Raw genomic sequence first — 23,609 nt, forward strand, 5'->3', positions numbered from 1 at the left:
AAATAAATGTAAATTATAAATATAAGAAATATAAATGTAATCATATTTATAACAATATTTACTGCTCGTAGAAGCGTCCCTGTGGATTCTGACGATTTATTTATTTTTTTTTTCAGGTTTTACCTAAAAATAGTTTTTCTTCAAAGTAAAGGGAGATAGTAATAATTTAACAGGGGCTCTTTAATTATGAGTAATGCTTGCAGTAGTGCTCTGGAGGCTTCCGGAGTGTTGTTATTTTTACTCGTTACTTTAAAAAATGTTTTCTTCTGAAAATAAAAGACAATATCATCTCAAAATCACATTTGATTTTAAACATTTTTCATCCTATGTTTAAAGGGACAACGGATAGACTAGTAAGCATAACGATTAAGATTAACAATGTTCGACCAAAAAGAGAACTCTGGTTGAATCCAGGATTGCTAAGCAAATATTATCATCATACCGTATGAATACTCACATTCTATTGTTGGCATTGATTTTCCTGATATTTTTCATCGTCAGAATTCCTTCTAGAAAGACATAAAGTAATTACGGACGAAACCACGAAGATGTTATCAACATATATGTTATATATATATATATATATATATATATATATATATATATATATATATATATATATATATATATATATATATATATATATATATATATATATATAGTCCTGGTCAATGTTTGTCTTTTAAAAAATAATTATTAGATCAGTGTTAAGGTTTCGAATGAAGCAGATTTAATTTTGTTCCATCATATTTTCTCTTTTGGCAACGGTTTCGACCATTTGTTTGATTAAACATTCGATAATATGCGTAAACGCTTACTTTCTCACGTGGTCTTATGATTTTGACCAGGACTATGTATATATATATATATATATATATATATATATATATATATATATATGGATCTGCACATACATTTATGAACATACACAGGCGCCTAGCAAACCTAGGCTGAACTGCTCGTATGATAATAATAATACGAAATTTGCAATTATCAAAAGACCATATTTAGGCGTATGTTACGACCGGGCAATGCTGGGGGGGGGCGTCATGCTAGTGTTTCTATATTCTTTACCCAATCAATTTTATTCCTTTTTTCATAGAATTTTACTTTCGTTTCCACAATTAGCCTAACTCATTGTCTTTTAGTTTTCATTTATTTCCTCCATTGCATTTTATCATCTTTTTCTTCTCTGTTGCAGGTTCCTGTTCCTCCTTTCTTTTCCAAAGTTCATTGGTCGCTGTCGGAAAAAATGGCAGACAGGATGGCAACCTTAACAATTCTGCCTGACAAAACTATATTTCCTTTCGATCGTATCGATTTTTAAAGCAACAGAGCCACCGGATAATATTCCTTTCCTCCGACTTTCTATCACTCTTAGTTCCGAATTCTCCACGTTTGATTTTAACCGACAGACAGAACGATATGACTTAGTCGCACGTTTCATCGCGTTAATTTAATGGTCAGTTCTATTTTGCTAAATTGCGTTCGAAAGTACAGACTGCCACTTGGTAGTAATTTGATAACATTTGACAGCAGAAATCTTGTACTGCAACGGAAAGTTGAAAACCTTGCTTACACGTGCAACGAATTATGTACTTTTCTTGTAGAAATCAAACTTTTTTCATATTGTTGTTTTTCTATGTAAAAATATTAATAAAATATTTACCCGACCCGTGGAAACTCAACAGGGTACTCGTTCACATGTAATATACTAAAGTTGGCATTCTATAGATGTTCGTTGGAAATGGAGACCTTCTGGTATTATTGTAGCAAAACTGCAAAAGTATTTATCTAAGCTAGCATGAACGCCCGCCAAAGCCCGGTTGTAACGTACGCTTAAATATGATAATTTAATTCTCGCACATTTCGGATATATCATTATAGTATTAATGTTCTCTCGATTTTTACATGTTATAAAGTTGGGATTTAAAAATAAATATATACTTATATAAAACAGAAATAAACGCTTATGAAAAAAATGTATGTACATAAACAAAGGCAGCCACACACACATACACACACATATATATGTGATGATTGCAACGTGTTGTCAGACGAGTGCCACTCCCTCAGACACTGTATGTGCATGAAAATGACTTATGTAGACCTGCCGGCGAATTCACACGCTCAAGCAGACATGACACTGAAGACGGTCATTGGTATACATACATATATATGCACACGCATACATACATACATACATACATACATACGCACATACATATCACAAACATATATGCCTACACACACAATACATAATACCCTTACATATACTTACATATACATACATACACTTACATATACATACACTTACATATACATGCGTATACATACACACGTGCTAATATACACAAGACGGTTCTTGGCATACAGACATATAAATATATGCACGGATAAATACATATACAAATACACACATACATATTTATAAAAATACACACATATATACATACACAATGCATAATTCACATGCATATATATACATACACACATGCATAATACATATATACATGCATATACATACACATATATACAAATATACAAATACATACACACATATACATACATTTACACATACATATACGTACACATATGAACATATATACACACTCCTCACTACATATACATACACATGCATATATATGTATTCATACACATACACACATACATACGTATATACACTTACATATATATGCATACATACATATATATGCATGCATACACGCACATATATATGCGTACACACATATGCATACATACACATAAGCATACATACCTACATATACGCATATATACACATAAACACATATATGCACATATACACATAAACACCTATATGCATATATATATATATATACATACAAACAAACATATATATACGTGTGTACATGCACACACAAAAATGTATACACATATGCATATATACATACCTATACACATAGATGTACATACAATATTCTGTGGATCTATATTAAAAAACTTTGTTAAACTTTGTGACATATTTCCATTCTATTGAGGTCAGGTGCGAACGAACACCCCATAATTTTATTGTACCATATTTCTGCAAACTGAAACATAATTATCAAAGTATACTTACGCAGATAGATATGAAAAGGCTTTATTAAAATTTCTCCCTATTTCCATTATACGGAGGCCAGGCGCGAACGCAGATCCCACGATTTTATTATACCATCCCTATTCAAGTCAAAACATACTTATCAAAGTAGTATTATGTATATCTATATCAAAAACACTTGTAAAGGTTTTTTTTTTTACTTTTAAAATTTGTTATTTTCGTACTTTGTAGACAAGGCGCGAACGCAGACCCCACAATTTTAATGAACCACCGTTCTGCCAGATCAAACATACACATTCCTGATCCTCGATACGTCTTTTATCATTATATGTAATCGTTTTATTTTTAAATAGTCAACCATATAGGAGCCTATTCGTGAACAGACACACACTCACAACACGCACACATACATTCAGCTTTATATTATAGATATACAAACATTTGCCATAAAACTTACTCGTATTCCTCAACGTAATTAAACAATTAACAGCATGAGAATTCCGTTATCATCACACATAAAAATTATAGTTTGCTATTTATTGATATTTAATAAGTATTTATTTATCACCGTACATAAAATAGTTTAATACTCTGTAGGGATAGAATTTCATGAATTATATAAATTTCTGTAAAAAAAAAAAACACCCCTTCAAATTATAATTAGCTAAATATGTGTATCTTAAATTATTATATGAGTTAATCATATCTAATTGTTGAGATTACTCTTGAGAAATAAATTTCTGATATAGTAGGATTTTTAGCAGTTTGCTATTTTATAATAATGCATTTTTACGCTAATATGACGTGAAACATAGAATGTTTCATGTAAGGCCACCATTCACCCATGTATGGAGTATTGCTGTCACATCTGGGCTGGTGCATCTGCTACTAGTCTCTCGCTCCTTGACAAGGTTCAAAAGAGAGTCGCAAATCTGATAGGCCCTGAACTGACATCTAAGCTTCAGCCTCTGTCCCATCGACGAAATGTTGCATCCCTCTGCCTTTTCTACAAGTATTTTAGTGGTGAATGCTCTGACGAACTGCAATCACTTGTGCCCCCACGACGTGAGCACCCTCGACAAACCCGACAGGCTGCTAAATCCCACCCCCACACTGTAGAGATCCCTAGATGTAAAATATTTTTTTACTCCAGTAGTTTCTTCCCCAGAACCGCTAGACTCTGGAATTCCATTCCAGGTCCCTGCTTCCCCAAGAGTACTGACCTGCAGAAGTTCAAGTGTAACGTGAACCGACACCTTGCTGCCCAAATCCTTACATAGTACCCCAGTAGTGTTGCCCCTGATAGTAGCCCCCTACACCAAAGTGGCAATTTGCCTTGATTGAGGTGAAAATGTAATAAAAAAAAAAAATAATGTAGGGATAGAATTTCATGAATTATATAAATTTCTGTAAAAAAAAACACCCTCCAAATTATAATTAGCTTAATATGTGTATCTTAAATTATTATATGAGTTAATCATCTTTAATTGTTGAGATTACTCTTGAGAAATAAATTTCTGATATAGTAGGATTTTTAGCAGTTTGCTATTTTATAATAATGCATTTTTACGCTAATATGACGTGAAACATAAAATTTTAAAATCCGTTCTATTCAATATATGGCGAGAAATTCTTTAAGCTGACTGGTATGACATTCGTCATAACGTTTCCCTGTTTGTGATGACAGGAAGATATCTTTTGACATTTTACTACTTCCGTTCTTATTAACAACCATGTTGAAAAGCAGCATCTCTTGTTTAGCATTAATATCGTATCTAACGGGCTATTCCGTTAAGGTACAAGCAAATCCCTTTTCGTAGACGCAATGAGTTAACTACGCCTAAGTAACACCGTCTACCCTCTGTATATACAGCCTCCAGAATTTCGGAGTGTTAGTAGCAGGTTTTACACCTTGCCCAAATGTGACCGGGAACTGCGCGATGCATAGGTTTCAATCCTCATGACACATCATTCTTAATCGAACACTTACAATGTCTGTAAAATTGAACATCCAACTTATATTGTTTTACAAGTGTTAATATTAATAATAGCGTACTTTATGTAAAGCGATATTTTAATCTGACTGTTCACTTCTGGTACCGCAGGAAATGTTCAGACATGAGTTGATCACCGATCAACCAAGACGTAATTAAACAGTATATCATATTAACAACACAAACAGAAATACAAGCGAATTATATATTCATGTTCGTACTGTATCCTTTTTTTTTAAAGATAGCGGCGATGAATGCGAAAATATGAATTACATTATCATCTCGAGAGAATATACATCCATCTTTCCTAACTTTCAAGGGAAGAAATAAACACCGTTTATTCATATTAGTCTTCTTCATTGTCAGAACTCTGAATTATTATCTCAGAGGAAATCAATTGTCGCCAAGGTATATAAAAATAATAGCCGTATATTTTAAGTTATCATTTCATGTCAATTCTTTCCTTCACAAAGCATATGGATTTATACTGTAGTATGTAAAAAGTAACTGCTAAATATTGTTTTAGGCGACGAAGTAGCTTATTTGTGTTTAGATGTATTCGATTGAAGCAAAACTTAATTCTAGGATGTGGTACCTGTCTTTGACTTGCTGTATCCGTTCAGTTATATGCATATGGAAAATAATAATTCTGTAAAGGTAAGTATTTACTTGAATTATTGTTGATATAACTTTTACCCTAAACATCGGCTCAAGGATAGAGTCGTAAATTTCCCTTGGTTTGATTTTGGCATTAGATGCGAAAAGCTTCATACGTATAAAACATGCTAAAACTTTTTGTATCTAGTTTGCTAACATTTTTCATTTCATCATTTCGCGTGTACGATGTAGTTTGCTATGATTATTTTTTTAATTATTTTTGTACTAATGCAGAGAACGTAATGTGGATAAAGAATAACCTAATTATTAAAAAGAAGCTATTCTTTAAATGGGAAGGAACATGTGCTTCTAACTATTCTGTAGTAACGTCTAACAATTTAATACACTATAGATAACATAAAACTATAATTTGACTTAAAAATACTATTAAAAAAAGCACGGTTCTCTTTCTGCATAAGAATCATTATTTCTTTTAGAACACTATTCTAGGAGACGCTGACACCGAAACTTAATTCACCAGGAACCTGGGGCCCCCGGGAGAAAAAGTCGCCCCAATTCTACAAGGACCATTTGACAACCAAATATGCAGGTTATGTCCAGGGAGGTGTTCTAAAGTTATTACCCCAGACCATGGAAAGGATCAACGAGAGATCCGTGCCCCTGGTAACCGTGGATGCAAAGAACAAGGGGTTCACAGGCGTGCGGAAGGACAAGATAATGCAACTACTGGGAGACCTGTACATCCCGGCCCTATATGCAGTCCGAAGGAACTATGCCATGTGGGATCTCCTTTTGCCGACAAAGAAGACGCAGAGAAGTTAGAAAAAGGGGATATCGCATGGAAGACGCTCAAGCTCAAGCCAGAATATCAATCCGAAAGGAGGATCATGGTACCCATCCTTGAAGGCTCGTGTTGTTTGTGCGGGGACCGGATGGGTGGCATAATGGCACAGTATGGTGAAGTAGAAGTTAACCCCGTCAAAGGACCCAAAGCATCATGATGGGTGAATACAAGCTCATGATTAGGCTAGACAGAAAGCGCTTCAACGAGATTCCGGCCCAGTTGACATGCGAAGGGTGGACAATGTCAGTGATTGTTGAAGGCAGGAGACCACATTGCTGGCATTGTCAGAAACCGGGACACATGGCCTGCCAACCACAAAGCCGACAAAGGGGCCAACCTAAAAAGTGGCATCTCAAGAAGAAAGTTGGAGAGAAGGCAGAAGAAAATTAAGACACTCGGAGTGTAGTGGCGAAAAAGGGGGGGGAAAGCGGAGACGGCCCCGCAAAACACGGAAGCAGGCTCTGTCATAAGGAAGATGACGACGGGCGCTTCGGAGTTTGAGGGAGAAAACCACCCGTCAAAGTCAAAACTACACGAAAAAAGGCAGAGAGAAAAGGAATAGAAAAATCGAGGAAGAACATAAATGCAAAACCGCTGAACTTCAATCACAAACTCCGATAACCCCCATCCCAACACCAGGGGAAGTTACGTTCACCCCTCCATACTTAACACCCCTACAAAGGGGCTATAAGAGGTCCCAGTCGCTACGAAAAAGGCCCCTGTCCCAGCGCAAAAAGAAGAAAAAAACAAGAAAATTGCCGTTTTGGCCGAGGGACAGGATCTGCGAGGCGACCTCAATGGATGCCAACAAAGCCTAGAACATTTTAAGGAGGTTGAGGGTAAACACGTGTCAGACCCACGCTACTTCTCCGGTCAACCGGCCTTAATTATATCTGTGAGGACTAATAGGGAAGAGAAGGCAAAAACCCGGATGGAAAAAGCGGGTAAGAATGCCGTCCAAGATATAGAACTTATCAACGAGGAGCACCTATCACTAGCAAATATAGCATAAAATGCGAAGGGAGGGTCCCATTTGATGTCGACCCTTCGTTTTTTAGAGCGGTAAAATAAACCTTTTCCTTGAACGTCGGGTGTCTATACCGAGACGGACGGTTTATTTCCGACCTGCTCACGGGCAGTCTCGGCCAGGCTTTTGACGTCCTTACCCCTGAGGACTTTAGACCCGTGATTGACGAATACTACTAGTTAGGGACTTATGGCAACTATAAACCTTGCTAGTTTGAATGCGAGAGGCACATGTTCCCGAAGCAAGGCTGCTCGAGTGCCGAGGGATCTCATGAGGTAGCTATACAGGAGGGCCACTTTGTTGGGTCCAGTGATTGCGAGCTGCTGGTAAACTGCTTTGACGTTTACTCAGCATATGCCAATCTCTATAGCCGTAGGGTTTATGTGCTAGTGGGTCGCGCCCTATCTGAGACTGTTCCTGTAGTCCACGCAGACGCTCATGGAAGACTGGTCGTTGTCGATATTTCCGTTAAAAACAGTAAGTTCCAGATTTTGGCTGCTTACCTACCCAATCTCGCTGGAAAGAGGGTTTTCTTTTTTCGGCAAGTGGAAGTGTTTCTATCGGCGGGTCCGGAGCAGGTAGTTTTAATGGAGACTGGAATGCCATCCTAGACCCCAAGATAGATAAGGTCGGGGAGGGGCTAGAGGGGCTGTGAGGTTTTAAAGTAGCTTATCTAACCTGATGGCCTCGTGCGATCTTTTCGACATGTTCCATCTGGATCACTCTGGGAGGGAGATGTGCACGTGGCAAAATAATGTGGCCTTCTATTCAAGTATCTACATTGATAGGATGTAAGAAGAGGTGACTTAGATTTCTTATCTTGTCCCACGTTCAAATGACTAGGTGATTCGGACAATAAATTAGTAATTGAAACTAGGTAATAGGACAAGGTTAGCTGGGTACTGGAACTTCAACGCCTCCTTGCGGGAGAGGACCGACTTCCGGGAGCAGCTGACAACAGTAATTCAGCGGGAGTTATTTGGTGCGGTTACCGAACTTAGAGGATAGGCTGACCCGGACGGTGGCTGGTGGGAACCCCTAGAGATAGCATTAGTTAAGGGGGACATCTAGCGCTTGGCTAGCCAGCGTTATGAAGGTCAAGTAGTAAGAGCTAGGTTAAAAAGAGTCTCTAACGAAGCCGTGAACGTTGACACTGTTGAGTGTAAGACCGCCTTAAGACGCGGCTCGGATGGGGACATTTGGAAGATGAAAAACCTGGAAGGGCATACCCTCGTATCGAGAAATTTTCAATTGGTTTCAGCAACATTTGGAGTAGCGCTTTATCCAACTAGCCAGACCCCGCGGCCAGGAGTTTGGCAGTTATTTAGCCGGCTCTCTCCGCCTTACTGCGACACGAGCAGCTAGCTGTGATGGGATGGTTACAGAAGGTGGGGTCATTACTGCGTTGAAGCAGGTTGACCACAACAGATCTCCGAGGCTCGATGGTCTGCACTACGAACTGTATGTGAGGCTGTCGCCCATGTTGGCCCCTCTTCTGACGGGTGTGTTTAACCACTGGTTTGCTCATGGATCCATCCCTGGCCAGGTAATTAAAGGAGTGGTCAGACTACTGAAGAAAAGACGACTGGTAGGGAAATCGCGGTTCCTCTCCGAATGCCGGGATGCCCTTGAGGCATTGCCGGGGTCCACTGACCTTGCACGGCCTAGGAGGGGACTATATCGGGATTAATTGGTGGGGACCACCAATGATCCGCTTGTTGAGCGGCTGCACATGTCGAGGGAGGAGTTCCTCTCTCAGTGGAATTGGGCACCAGCCAGAAGCTATCAAAATAACTCTGAATTTTCATTGACATAGAGGCTGTCCGGAATGCGCTGCCACTTTTCGGCGTGCTAGCTAGGCACTACAAGAGGGAGGGATACGTTCTCTTTTGCCATCGTTGCGAGGATAAAAAGGGCGAAATCAGAGAGCGTGCCTTTTTTCTTTGCAGAGGAGTTTGGAGGCTCTGGGAGTACGTCGGAAATGTAAGAGCTCGCATCGACCACGAGCGGTTTATGCCACTTTATTTGGCGTGCCTCGTCGACATCAGGGGCCATCCGTTTACTGGGAAGAAACGGTTGGAGTTTCCCGCGATCCTATCTGTAGCTAGGTTAGTGACGTGAGTTAACATTGTTTATGGGGTTGAATCTCTTTCGCATCGGGATCTGGTCCCTTACTTTTAGCATCAGCTTAAAGTAAAGATCAGATGGGATTGGAAATGATTACATTGCACTGATTTTGATATGCGATGGGTTCATAACCCTAGTTTGCGCATCCGAGGAGGCGCTAGGTTTAAGTTTGTTTTCCGGCCTTAGGTATACTGGCCGAGCGGTGCTAAGGTTCTACGGAACCCAGCCGCGAGCAAAGTTTATTAGAGTAGGATTAGTTAGGCCTTAACCACCTCGAGTGGAAAATACTTTATTAGGTGCTAGACTAGGGCAAGTATGATAGTAGATCTTATCTCAGATTTTATTTTTCATCGGCACTAGGAGCTTCCAAAGATGCCCAGACCACCCTTTGTTTTGTCCCCGGTCTGATTCACCTATATGTACATTTATATTGGAAGACGCCGCCCATTCCCTATGTTACTAATCCCCATCTTGTTTGTTTTTGAAACATCGCCCCTAAGTTCCCCACTCCCCACTAGGGAACGACATGCTTGTTTTAGACCTTCGGGACCGGAAGACAGTGGGCGCTCCATATTTAGAAGTAGGTGTGGGGGATCCCTTACTAACCCGCCCCCATAGGCATTTTGTTTGGTTGTTTCCTTTCTCTTTCTTTCTGGGTGTATCTTTGTTTGCCCCCCTCCCCATCATCTCATCCCTCATTTAAAAAAAAATATTATAAAATAACTAAAAAAAAAATTTTAAAACGTTTTGTTTATACATACATTTTTTGTTTTGTTGAATTGTACAGAATTGTTTCTAGATCCTGTAAATAAGTTCGACACATACGCTGGGGAGATTTTAAGTAGATAAACTCCATGATAAGACGAGGTATTATGGTGATAGCGTCTTAGTAAAAGAAATCAAATAAAGTCTTTTAAGACCAAGCTATAGTTAGAGCTGACCATTTCCCCTTCATACTTTATGTCTTTCGACCCCAAATGATGCTCTGGCAGTAAATAAATCCAGGGCTGGGACCAAGAACTAAATACAGTACCATGTTTAACCGCATGCTACGAACACTTTAGTGGCTCCTGTATTCTTTATGATAAATACATATTATATTTTATACACTTTACACTAGTTGTTGTTTCTTTCATTTTGAACCCCTAGCACGGATTTACAACAGTTATAAAATTGGATAATGATTTTTTTACGGACGAGCCACGATTTATCAAGGCTACAAGACTACTCGAGTATAGGGGTAAATAAGAGTACAGTGGTCAATGGGGCAATGTCGTATTAATTGTTAGTAGTGGAAATTTTGTTAATTGGATTACATAAGAGGAACTGCTCATCAATAACTCGTTTACGTTGGACTTAAAGAAACCATATCTTAGTCAGCCGGAAACCAGGCAAATGAATGAGAGTTTCACAGGTGTGCAGTTCAAAGAAATAAGCTTTGTTCATGGAATCAACGTTTAGGTTTAGGTACAGATAAAGAGTGGGGGAAATTAATGATAGTATTTTCAGATAGATGAGTGTTTCTTGTGAAATTTTGCGAAGGAGGACCATAGATTGACGCTCAGACGAGCACTTGCCATGAAAATAACGATAGAGCAGAGACAGGCTGGCAAGATCTTTTCTGTGAGAAAAAGATTGCAGGGAAGAGAAAAGGGTCAGGGAAGTCAATTTTGAACTTTGTCAAGGCAGGATAATGTCTTTCTATCTGCTCCTGCTTAGATGTGGCAATAGTACTCCATATAGGTAGAGATAAGCATAAGCAGGTAGATATCTACTGGATGATAGAAGGCTTCCACCATTTTCCCAGCGACATTGGCAACAGATTTGATGTACATATTCCATTTCAGATCAGGAGTAATAATCAAGCCCAGAGATTGTCAAAACATGGAGCGTCCTCAATATGAGAACCATTCCTTTCCATTAATGCCAGGTGGAGATCAGAGCGTTGATAATGTAAAGAGAGTAACTTGGTTTTAAATGCATTCATAGAAACCAGCCACACCTTTCCTCTGTATATCACATACTCAATATCAGAGCTAAGAGAATCAGAGAGAACTTGGTCGTTTACGGTCTTTGATGCAGTGCCCCATCCTGCTACGTAGACCCCTACTACCATGTCTCCTTCTCCAACATCAGGAGTCTACGTGCAAACCTTCCAGAGGTTGAAACCCAATTACAGGAGACGAAATCTGACATATTCTTTCTAAGCGGAACTGAAATAGGGCCGACCATCTCCCTAGATGAATTCATAATTAAAGGATACTCTAACCTAACATCTAAATCTGACCCCCAAGATCGCCACGGGCATGGAATACCTGCCTACATTAAAGATGGCTTCCCGTGTGGCAGGGATATCTCCAGAAAAGACTCCAATCTACCTTATATGTGCTTCCGGGTTGCATTTGCTTACACCACCGCATTTATATTTTCCCTCTATCGCCCCGACAACAGTGGAGTTACTGGCTTTAAGAGTATATCAGAAAAAAATGACCACATCCTGTCTGTTCATCCCTCGGCTAACATTCACATTTGCGGTGACTTCAATGTCCATAATGTGGAATGGCTGGCCCACTCAAATAAGACTGATGATGAGGGGAGGTTCTGTCATGATTTTGCCATTGCCTATGACCTCACTCAGATTGCCCGTGAGCCCACCCGTGTGCCCGATAGTACCGGTCAATTCGCAAGCCTCCTCGACCTTTTTCTCTCAACTTCCCTTGAGGTATGCTCATGTTCCGTTCTATCTCCTCTGGGATCCTCAGACCACTGTGTCGTATCAGTTAAGATAAAAATGAAATATAATAAATCTACAAACGTGGCTCTCCACCGTACTGTATACCGATACTCTATGGCGGACTGGGATAGCTTCCGTACATTCATATCTGATCTCTCTCTCCATTCCATGTTTAAAAAGGGCGTGCCCTCTATAGTATCATATCTGACCGAATGGTTTATTGTAGGGATAGACCAATTCATACCATCCAAAATATTTCAAAAAAAAAACCTAACAGCCATCCATGGTTCTCCCCCAAATATGCCGCTGCCATCGCATACAGAAATAACTTTTTCCATAGCTACCAACGTAATAGATGCACTGAAACCAAAGCTGCTTTCAGAACCTCCAGCAACCACTGTAAAATAGTAATAAAAAATGCAAGAGAACTATATGCGCAATCCGTTAAGTCAAAAAGTAGCTGAGCAGCGGTTTGGTTCTCACCAGTTCTGGCAAATAGCAAATAGGATCTTGAACAGAAACGTGCGTTCTATCCCAACAATTATCAATGGACCAGAGGTCATCTCGACAGCATCCGACAAGGCCAAACTATTTGCCAAAATCTTTGCGGAAAATTCTACCCTGTGTGACGAAGGCCATCAACTCTCCATCTTCCCCCAATAACAGACAACACGCTATGCAACATACAACTTTCTGTGCGTGAGGTCGCCAAGCTAATTAAGAACCTTTACTCCAGTAAAGCAACTGGCCCCAACTTAGTGTTAAAAAAATTACAACAAGAACTTGCCCCATACTTTCAAAACTGTTTAAGCGTTGCCTTAAGGAGAAGTGCTTGCCAACACCCTGGAAAAACTCATCAGTATGCCCTGTATTTAAGAATTCAGGTGATAAGTCATCCCCTTCTCAGTACAGACCAATAAGTCTCCTGTGTGTCATGAGTAAGTTGCTGGACTCCACAATAAATAGAGAAGTAGTCAACCCCCTCAGCAGAAATAACCTTCTTAGCGACACACAATATAGTTTCCGCTCTGCTAGATCTACAGCGGATGTGCTAACGGTTATATCTCATAGGATTAGCGAATCTCTCGACAAAGGCTTCGTTTCTAGGGGAATTCCTCTCGACATATCAAAGGCCTTCGATAAGGTTTGGCATAAAGGCCTTCTACACAAGATTTCCAGCTACGGTATAACTGAAAATGTTTTCTCTATCATTAAGTCATTTCTCTCAGATAGGCTCATAAGAGTAAATGTTGATGGGCAGAAATCAGAGGTCCACAGTATTAATGCTGGAGTCCCTCAGCGGTCCATACTGGGTCCAACTCTCTTCCTGATCTACATCAATTATCTCCCAAAACACATACTAAAATCTTTCGTTGACATCTATGCTGATGACACGACTATCTATGGCAACACATCAAAGACCGTAAATGATGGTGTTCTCTCTGATTCTCTCTCCTCTGATCTTGAGCGCCTGGTGCAGTGAGGAAAGAGGTGGGTGTTTACCTTTAATTCATCTAAGACCAAGCTCATATCTCTACATCATAAACGCTCTGATCCCTATCTGGCATCAATTGAAATGGATGACTCTCGTTTAAGGGAGGCCCCAGGCTTTGAGAAGCTCCTGGGTTTGACCTTTACACCTGGTCTTAAATGGAAAACATACATCAAGTCTGTGGACAAGGTTGCTGGGAAAATGGTGGGATCCTTCTACCGCTCCAGAAGATATCTCACTAATGATGCAATTCTCTATCTATATGAGAGCCAAGTACGTCTAAAATGGAGTAATGCTGCCACATCTGGGCGGGGGCTGCTAAAAACAGCCTATCCTGCCTTGACAGAATACAAAATAGACTCCGTGGCTTAGTGGGGGATGCCCTTTTCTCTTCCCTGCAACCTCTTTCCCACAGAAGAGACGTAGCGAGCCTATCATTTATCTATTGTTATTTCCATGGCAGGTGCTCGTCTGAGCTCCATTCTCTTGTCCCCTATCGCCAATCTTTCTCAAAAAACACTCGACTAGCTGAAACCACCGTCAATAATTTCCCCCTCCCTATCTGTGCCTAAATCAAAACGTAGATACCATGCACAAAGCTTCTTTCTAAGAACTGCACGCCTGTGGAACTCTGTTACGCTTGCCTGTTTCCCTCCCGACTTCAACCTGGATGTCTTCAATTCCAACATAAACAAATTCCTGATGAACCCCCCTTAAGTAATGCCACCTTACCAGTTCTCCAATACTATTGCTACACTATCCCTTTGATTACTGTACACACAATAACCCTTATCCATGAGTGGCCATTGGACCTTGATAACTCCATGTAAAAAAAAGTGGCATAGATGGCAATGTCGTCAGCATAAATGTCTACGAATGATCCAAGGATGTACGTTTACAATAAAAAACCTCAAGTATCATTTTTTGTATGTGCTCTAGACAGAAACATTCATTTCGAACGCGCCACTGTCATATCAAAGAACCTACTGTTCATTTTATATGTCTGGCTTTTCGGCTTTTAATAAAAGTTAATAAATGCACTAGTGATGTTACGCTGTGATAGGTGATAACTTTGATCTTAATCGACTTTTTTATCGAACTATTTCGATTATTAATTATTTGATACTTATCAAATATATTCCGATACAAAACTTATGTAAAAAACTTCCAGGTATACAGGGTGACACCCCCACCAAAAAAAAACCCAGAGGAGATTCAATTGTTTTTCTAAGCATTTTACAGTCGACGGAGAAAAAAAGGCCAACTACCCTAGTGTTTTGATGTGATGTTTTGAATATAATAAACTAGTTATGATCATTAAAATCGGTCGAGCAGTTTTCGAGTACATGAGAAACGAACACAACAGGCACAACAATAATATATCGAAATACCGATATTGAGGTGGAACGACGAAAGCAAACAGCAAGTATCACAAGTTTAAACAATTCATTAATGGATTTATTGCAAACATAAAACAATTTACTTTATTATGAAGACATAAATATTAATTATTTTAATGCGGGTTTATATGTATTTTAAATAACATACACCAACTTAAAAAGAATAAACAAAACTATTAAATAAATTTGCATTCTGACTTGCAAACAGCAAGTATCACAAGTTTATACAATTCATTAATAGATTTATTGCAAACATAAAAACAACTTTACTTTATTATTAATTATTTTAATGCGGGTTTATATGTATTTTAAATAACATTAAACTTAAAACAGAATAAACAAAAGTATTAAATAAATTTGCATTCTAACTTGCTATTCAATTTAATGTCTAAGTTTTGGAATATCAGATCGGCTTACATAAGCAACATTTTACACGAATGCTTAATATTTCTGAATGAAAACTAAATAATATTACAAAACTGATTAGGTGTGCTAAAATCCTAAACACTGGATACGAAAACGATAGCAGATAGCAATGTATTGTATGTATTCGTTGTTTTTTCTAGTGGTTAGATTCTGTGAGAGTATATCTACGTTTTTATACGCGTGTCAGTCATCTGCACAATAAAATGATAAAAATTGAAAAACAACACAACAGTTTGATTTTAATTATGTAGTAGATCTTACATCTATTCAATGTAGCCGCATTCAGCCTCAATCAACGCCGAATTGGGGCAACTCCTGTTTTACAGCGTTGTGGAGAATCGATGTCTGCGATCAGACTGGCTTTGGTGCTTTTTTTTTACATATGCATCACCACTTATCAAGGTTAAGAGGCCACTCGAGCATAAGGCTTAAAGAGTGAACAGTAGAAATTGGACAATATAGTAATCGTTAGTAATGGAAATTCGGAAAATTTGTAAACTTATATGGAACGGCTCATCAAAAACTTGTTTACATTAGACTTGAAGACAACTATATTGCAGTAAGCTGAAAAGCAGGAAAACGGAAGGCAATTCCACAGGCGTGCAGTTCTAAGAAAGAAGCTTTGTTCATGGAATCTACGTTTAGGTTTCGGCAGAGATAAAGAGTGATAGTGTTTTCTGCTAGACGGGTGTTTCTCTTGAAAGTTTCGCGAGGGGAACCATAGATTGAATCTCAGTCGAGCACATGCCAGGAAAATAATGATAAAGCAGAGACAAACTCGCAACATCTCTTCTCTTAATACTTTCAGCTTCTGATTTCTGCTCTAATGAACATATAAGAGGGAAATTATTTAATAACTGAGAAGACATGTCCAGATATACCGTAGCTGGAGATCTTGTGAAGTAAATCATTAATCTCAGTACATCTATTACCTCGGAAGCAATGGAAAAAGTGATTTCTGTGCGCAATGGCAGAAGCACATCCTGGAGAGAAACACGGCTAGCTGTAAGGTTTTTGCTGGAGTTTTTTCGAAGGCATGAAAAGGTCTATACGAACAATTATTCATTTCCCTCCGATCTGATACTGTAGAGGGCAGCTCCTTTTTAAACATGGAAGGCAGAGGTAGATCTGATATAAATGTACGGAAGCTATCCCAGTCAGCCCTAGAGTAAGCTGGAAAACAGGAAAACGGAAGGCAATTCCACAGGCGTGCAGTTCTAAGAAAGAAGCTTTATTCATGGAATCAACGTTTAGGTTTACGCAGAGATAAAGAGTGATAGTGTTTTCTGCTAGTCGGGTGTTTCTCTTGAAAGTTTCGCGAGCGTAACCATAGATTGAATCTCAGTCGAGCACATGCCAGGAAAATAACGATAAAGCAGAGGGGAATTATGTAATAATTGAGAAGACATGTCCAGATATACCGTAACTGGAGATCTTGTGAAGTAAATCATTAATCTCAGTACATCTATTACCTCGGAAGCAATGGAAAAAGTGATTTCTGTGCGTAATGGCAGAAGCATATCCTGGAGAGAAACACGGCTAGCTGTAAGGTTTTTGCTGGAATTTTTTCGAAGGCATGAAAAGATCTATACAAACAATTATTCATTTCTCTCCGATCTGATACTGTAGAGGGCAGCTCCTTTTTAAACATGGAAGGCAGAGGTAGATCTGATATAAATGTACGGAAGCTATCCCAGTCAGCCCTAGAGTAAGCTGGAAAACAGGAAAACGGAAGGCAATTCCACAGGCGTGCAGTTCTAAGAAAGAAGCTTTATTCATGGAATCAACGTTTAGGTTTACGCAGAGATAAAGAGTGATAGTGTTTTCTGCTAGTCGGGTGTTTCTCTTGAAAGTTTCGCGAGCGTAACCATAGATTGAATCTCAGTCTAGCACATGCCAGGAAAATAACGATAAAGCAGAGGGAAATTATGTAATAATTGAGAAGACATGTCCAGATATACCGTAGCTGGAGATCTTGTGAAGTAAATCTTTAGTTAAGATAAAAATGAAATGTAATAAGGCCTTAGATGTACCACTCCGTCGTACAGTATATCGATACTCTAGGGCTGACTGAGATAGCTTCCGTACATTTATATCAGATCTACCTCTGCCTTCCATGTTTAAAAAGGAGCTGCCCTCTACAGTATCAGATCGGAGAGAAATGAATAATTGTTTGTATAGACCGTGTCATGCTTTCGAAAAAATTCCAGCAAAAACATTACAGCTAGCAGTGTTTCTCTCCAGGATGTGCTGCTGGCATTGCGCACAGAAATCACTTTTACCATTGCTTCCGAGGTCTCCTTTTTAAACATGGAAGGGAGAGGTAGATCTGATATTAATGTGCGGAAGCTATCCCAGTCAGCCATAGAGTATCGATATACTGTACGACGGAGTGGTACATCTAAGGCCTTATTACACTTCATTTTTAGCTTAACTGATACAACAGAGTGGTTGGAAGATCCAAGGGGAGATGGGAGAAAAGCTGAACACAGTTCAAGGCAAATTGTGAGAAAAAGGTCTAGGAGACTTGCATACTCACCGTCAGTATCTGGCACACGGGTGGTTTCGTGAACAATGTGAGAGAGGTCATGATGGAGAAATCATGACACAACCTTCCCTCATCATCGGTCTTGTTTGAGTAAGTTACCCATTCCACATTGTGAACATTGAAGTCTCCGCAGACATGAATATTAGCATAAGGATACGCAGATAGGGCGTGTTATGGGAGGTCACGTTAGTAATGTTCTCAAGATGCGGTGGGCAGTTATGAAAGTGTTATAATCCTATCCCTCCTTCTACAGGCAAGCCTTGTTCTCTTAAGCTTTGTCGACCGGCCCATGTACTGCTGCCACACGCAGTATTTGCCAGCCGCCACCTAGTTGCATCACGTAATCATCACACACTTGAGCATATACATGTGCGCCTTGGTGTTGAGTTTAATGCCGGCTTCGAAGATGTGAGAGGGCATGACAGGGCTTTCACTTCAAACCACTATAAAGAACATAACTGTGGTAAAGGAATTTCGTTTGGCTGTGTTCTAACGCGTAGAACCGTTTGGAGTTGCATTTTGAGGATGTTGGCAATGGTCCTGTTTTAATAACTTGGATCAGTAGAGTACTAGAGTTGTACAGCGGCGCATCTCCGTTTTCGCTCACTGAACATTTTATCACTTTTCCCATCGTTTCACGAAATTTGTAGCAAATTGGCCAATTACTAAATGGTTTGCAACAAAAAAATATTAATAAAAAATATTATGTTTTGCTCTTTTTATTAAGCAATCTTAATGAATTCGCTTTACGTTACGAGTTCCCTTCCTATTTTTCCAGCTTTTTTCGCCCCCCTCCCCTGACATCATTCACTCTTCCATCCCATCATAACGAACATTTCTGTAAATGTCTGAGGAAGCTACAGACAACCAAAAAAAATAAAACGGAGGAAAATAACATTATATTGACACTTATCTCGATGGAGCAATGTTAGCAATACCAGTTTCGTGAAATGAGTGACGGTGAGATAACTCCATCTAATTTTTGAGTTTGTAAAAATTTAACAAGATTATTTTTCCAGTGGCAAATAATTTTCAGTATGTTTTTTTTTTCTTTCAGAAAATCGTTTAAAAATTTATTAATTACATTATTATAACTCCATGTGCGTTTTGGCAAACTTCGGGAATTCGATTGAGTTATCTCGCCTGATGTTTTCCTGCTCGTAGATGGAATTACTATTGGTACCCATATCTTTGCAAGCCATCTATCCTACAAGTGTTGCTAGAATTTTTCCACGCGCTCGTACGCGCTTTGTACAGCTTTAGCTTGCGTGTAATAACTTCTCTCCTAATGTCAGAATTTAGACCCTAATTTTGGATTAAATTAAGCGTGTAAATAGGAGGGGCGCCATTACTTTGCAGAAAATTTATTGTGCAGTCCCGTCGGCATTCCCCGACAAAGGCACTTTAAGCGATTAGAAATACACTAAGACAGTCTCAAAGAGAGAAGGCAAGGCTTGGGTCGATGGACTTTCTAGAATAGCATAAAGTCCAACATAAACACATTCCTGATAAATCGCACCCTCCTTAAGTAAGACACTTTATCAAATCTCCATTTCTAAGGATTACAACGATATTGTCCCATTGATTACTGTACACGGAATAACCATTATCCTCGAGTGGCCTCCGGGCCTTGATGACTGGTGACTACCATGTAAAAAAATAACAAGAAAAAACACGGCAACAACAGATAAAGGTCTTTACAGAAATGGATAACCTCTGTTGATTTCAGGCCGAGGAAAAAGTAACTGATATGGATATGTTAGATGTATTTCTCTCTTTATCTGATTTTTTATCTGATTTCAAAAATTAGCCACAATTAATGTATATATAAACATATAACGTCATTTTGATATGATTATTGAAGGCAAACGTAAAACGATATTACATTTTTTTATTCTATTTTTATATGTATAAAATATTCGGGAAATGAGTGAACATTTTTCTGTGAGATGTATTTCATAGACAACAGACACGAGACAAAAACAACTATTCGTTCAAATAACGCAGTGCTAATGTACCGTTTTAGAAGGCTCTCTCAATTCGTTCTTCCTCTCATCTGCCAAATAAATAAATGAACCACTTTGAACTCACTGTTTTTCAAGACAATTTTATTTCCTACCCGTGCTTTCCATTCTACATAACAAATCAAAATATTAAAAGGGCTGTCACCGGCTAGAGGGAATGCATTGTTGTCTGCTCTCTGCTGTTCATGCCATCACGTCTTCCCCAATCCACTCTCTCTCGCTTAGTGGTATATTGCTGTTTCCGCGTGACGTAACCAATCCTGCTACCTTCTACTGCTCCTTTCTCTATTTCACTGCAGCACCGGTGTCTCCACGACGTCGTCGCACATTATGGTACACTATGATCGTTGTTTTCGTTCCACCTAAAGAGACAATGGTCAATCCTGTATCTGCGTGTAGTTGTGAGGCAAATGTTGCGCAATTATCTCCCCATTCCACTCCTAAATTGGTACTTCTTGCGTCCAGTGGCAAGGAGATGCGAGGACAGACTTAATACAATACTGTGATAAATAGAGAGTACAAACATCATCTAGTATTTTTAGTACTTTTGAAATGGATGGCTCTCGACTTGGGGTGGATCCATGTTTTAAAAAGCTTCTGGGATTGATCTTTACTACTGACCTGAAATGGGGCACAGATATCAAATCTGTTGCCACGGCCCCTGGAAAATAGTGGGGTCCTTCTACCACTCCAGTGGATATCTAACTGTAGATGCAATTCTCTATCTATATAAAAGACAGATACGTCAAAGGATGGAGTACTGCTGCCACATATGTGCAGGGGCTTCTAAAAACAGTCAATCCTTTATTGACAGAGTAAAAAATAGATTCGTAGCCTAGGAGAGGATGCGCCTTTCTCTTCCCTACACCCTCTCTCCCACAGCAGGAATGTTGCGAGCCTGTCGTTGTTCTATAGTTATTTCCATAGGAAGTGCTCGTAGGAGCTCCAATCTCTACCTCTCCCGTCAATCGTTCACGAAAAACACGCGTTTCTGAAACCACTTTTAATAATTCCCCCCACTCTTTATCTGTGCCGAAATCCAAACGTAGATTCCATGAACAAAGCTTCTTTATAAGAAGTGTACGTATGTGAAACTCTCTTCCGCTTGCCTGTTTCTCTGACTACAACTTGGATATCTTCAAGTCCAACATAAACAAGTTCCTCATGAACCGCCCCCTTACGTAAGACACTTTATCAGATCTCCATTTCTTTCGATTACTACGATATTATCCCATTGATTACTGTACACACAATAACCCTTATCCGCGAGTGGCCCCCGGGTCTTGATGAGTAGTGACTTCCTTGTAAAAAAGGTACTGACCTGACTCAGCGATTAAATGAGAATGGGTGTGTTATTATGCCGAATGCTTTAGTGCAATAAAAAGTCAAGTAAAAAGGTTTTGTTTAAATTAAATATCAGAAAAATTGTTTGTTTGTTTGTGTGTTTTTGTTTTACAGCATATCAATCTTTTCAGGTTATTTAATGCCGAATCCAGTGATTTTGAAGAAAACATTTTTAATAGAATATATATTTGTTTTGCAGTATTTTTTTAAGCAATAGCTGAAACCCTTACCAGTACTACCACTCCGGGTCAGAGTGAACCTGAGAGCAATGGCAATTAAAGGGTAGCCCCACATTACACAAAGCCCGCCAGCCGGGGCCTCATCATCAGATATAGTTTAAGGTCATATCCAACACCCAGATAAATTGCTATTTGGGTCTGAATTTAAATATAACATTATGTAAACTACAACATCATTATTACAAAAAATATGTATTATATCCAATGTTTGTTAATCGACTTTAAATCACTTTGAAATTAATTGATTTCTGTAATACGGTCGATCCACATGTGGATTTCTCGCCATATCTATAATTGGATGAATGAGAAATCCTTTAGACTGAGGAAGTCATTGACTATTATTTTTAGTACAAACTGGGCTCAACGTTTTTTATTTATTTATTTATTTTACAAGAGGTCACCACTTATCAAGGCCCGGAAGCCACTCATGGATAAGGGTTATTGCATGTACAGTACGTTGTATGTTAGTGTTGAGATTTCATAAAGTGTCTACTTAAGGGGGCGGTTCATCAGGAATTTTTTTACGTTGGACTTGAAGACATCCAAGTTGTAGTCAGATGGGAAACAGGCAGACGGAACAGAGTACCACTGGTGTGCTGTTCTAAGAAAGAAGCTGTGTTCATGGAATCTACGTTTTGATTTAGGCACAGATAGAGAGTTGGGAAAATTTTTGACAGTGGCTTCAGCAAGACGGGTGTTTTTCGTAAAAGATTGGCGAGGGGGGATAAGGGATACGAGTTCAGGCGAGTACTTGCCATGGAAATAACGATAAAACAAAGACAGGCTCGCAACGTCTCTTCTGTTGGAGAGAGGTTGCAGGGAAGAGAACAGGGCATCCCCCACTAAGCCACGAAGTCTATTTTGTACTCTGTCAAGGCAGGATAGGCTGTTTTTAGCAGCTCCTGCCCAGATATGGCAGCAATATTCCCTCCTTGGACGTACTTGGCTCTTATATAGATAGAGAATTGCATCAGTAGTGAGATATCTTCTGGAGCGGTAGAAAGAACCCACCATCTTTCCAGAGACCCTGGCGATGTACGTGTTCCATTTCATATCAGGAGTAAAGGTCAAGCCCAGAAACTTGTCAAAACATTGAGCTTCTCCTAGGCGAGATCCATCAATTACAATTGATGCCAGATGGGGATAAGAGCGTTGATGGTGTAAAGAAAGGAGCTTGGTTTTAGATGCATTAAAGGTAACCAGCCATGTCTTCCCCCACTGAACCACGCGCTCGAGATCAGAGGAGAGAGAATCAGAGAAACTTTGTCATTTACAGCCTTTGATATGTTGCCGTAGATGGTCGTGTCATCAGCATAGATGTCAACGAATGATTTAAGTATGTGTTTAGGGAGATCATTGATGTAGATAAGGAAGAGAGTTGGGCCCAGGATGGACCCCTGAGGGACTCCAGCATTAATACTGCAGGCCAGACGTTATTTAATATCGGCGACTTTACAAGAACCGGTGTGTCAATGTGATTATACTGCATGATGTAGTGCAATAAAGAGTCAAAGAAAGGTTAGTTGGAATTAAATATCGATATGGCAAATGATTTGCTGTTTGGACCTTAATTAAAAAATAACTTTTTATGTTAGAACATATTTTCTATGGCTTGTCATTTAGTTTTGACTTCATATTTGGTTTTTAATAAGGAGGGTTGGAATTAGTAGGATAATTATGAGTTTCTTTGCTTTTCTTTTTTAAATTAAAAAA

The sequence above is a fragment of the Euprymna scolopes genome, chromosome 38 (assembly GCF_053919585.1).
Source record: "Euprymna scolopes isolate OS-2025 chromosome 38, ASM5391958v1, whole genome shotgun sequence".
Taxonomy (NCBI): Eukaryota; Metazoa; Mollusca; class Cephalopoda; order Sepiida; family Sepiolidae; genus Euprymna; species Euprymna scolopes.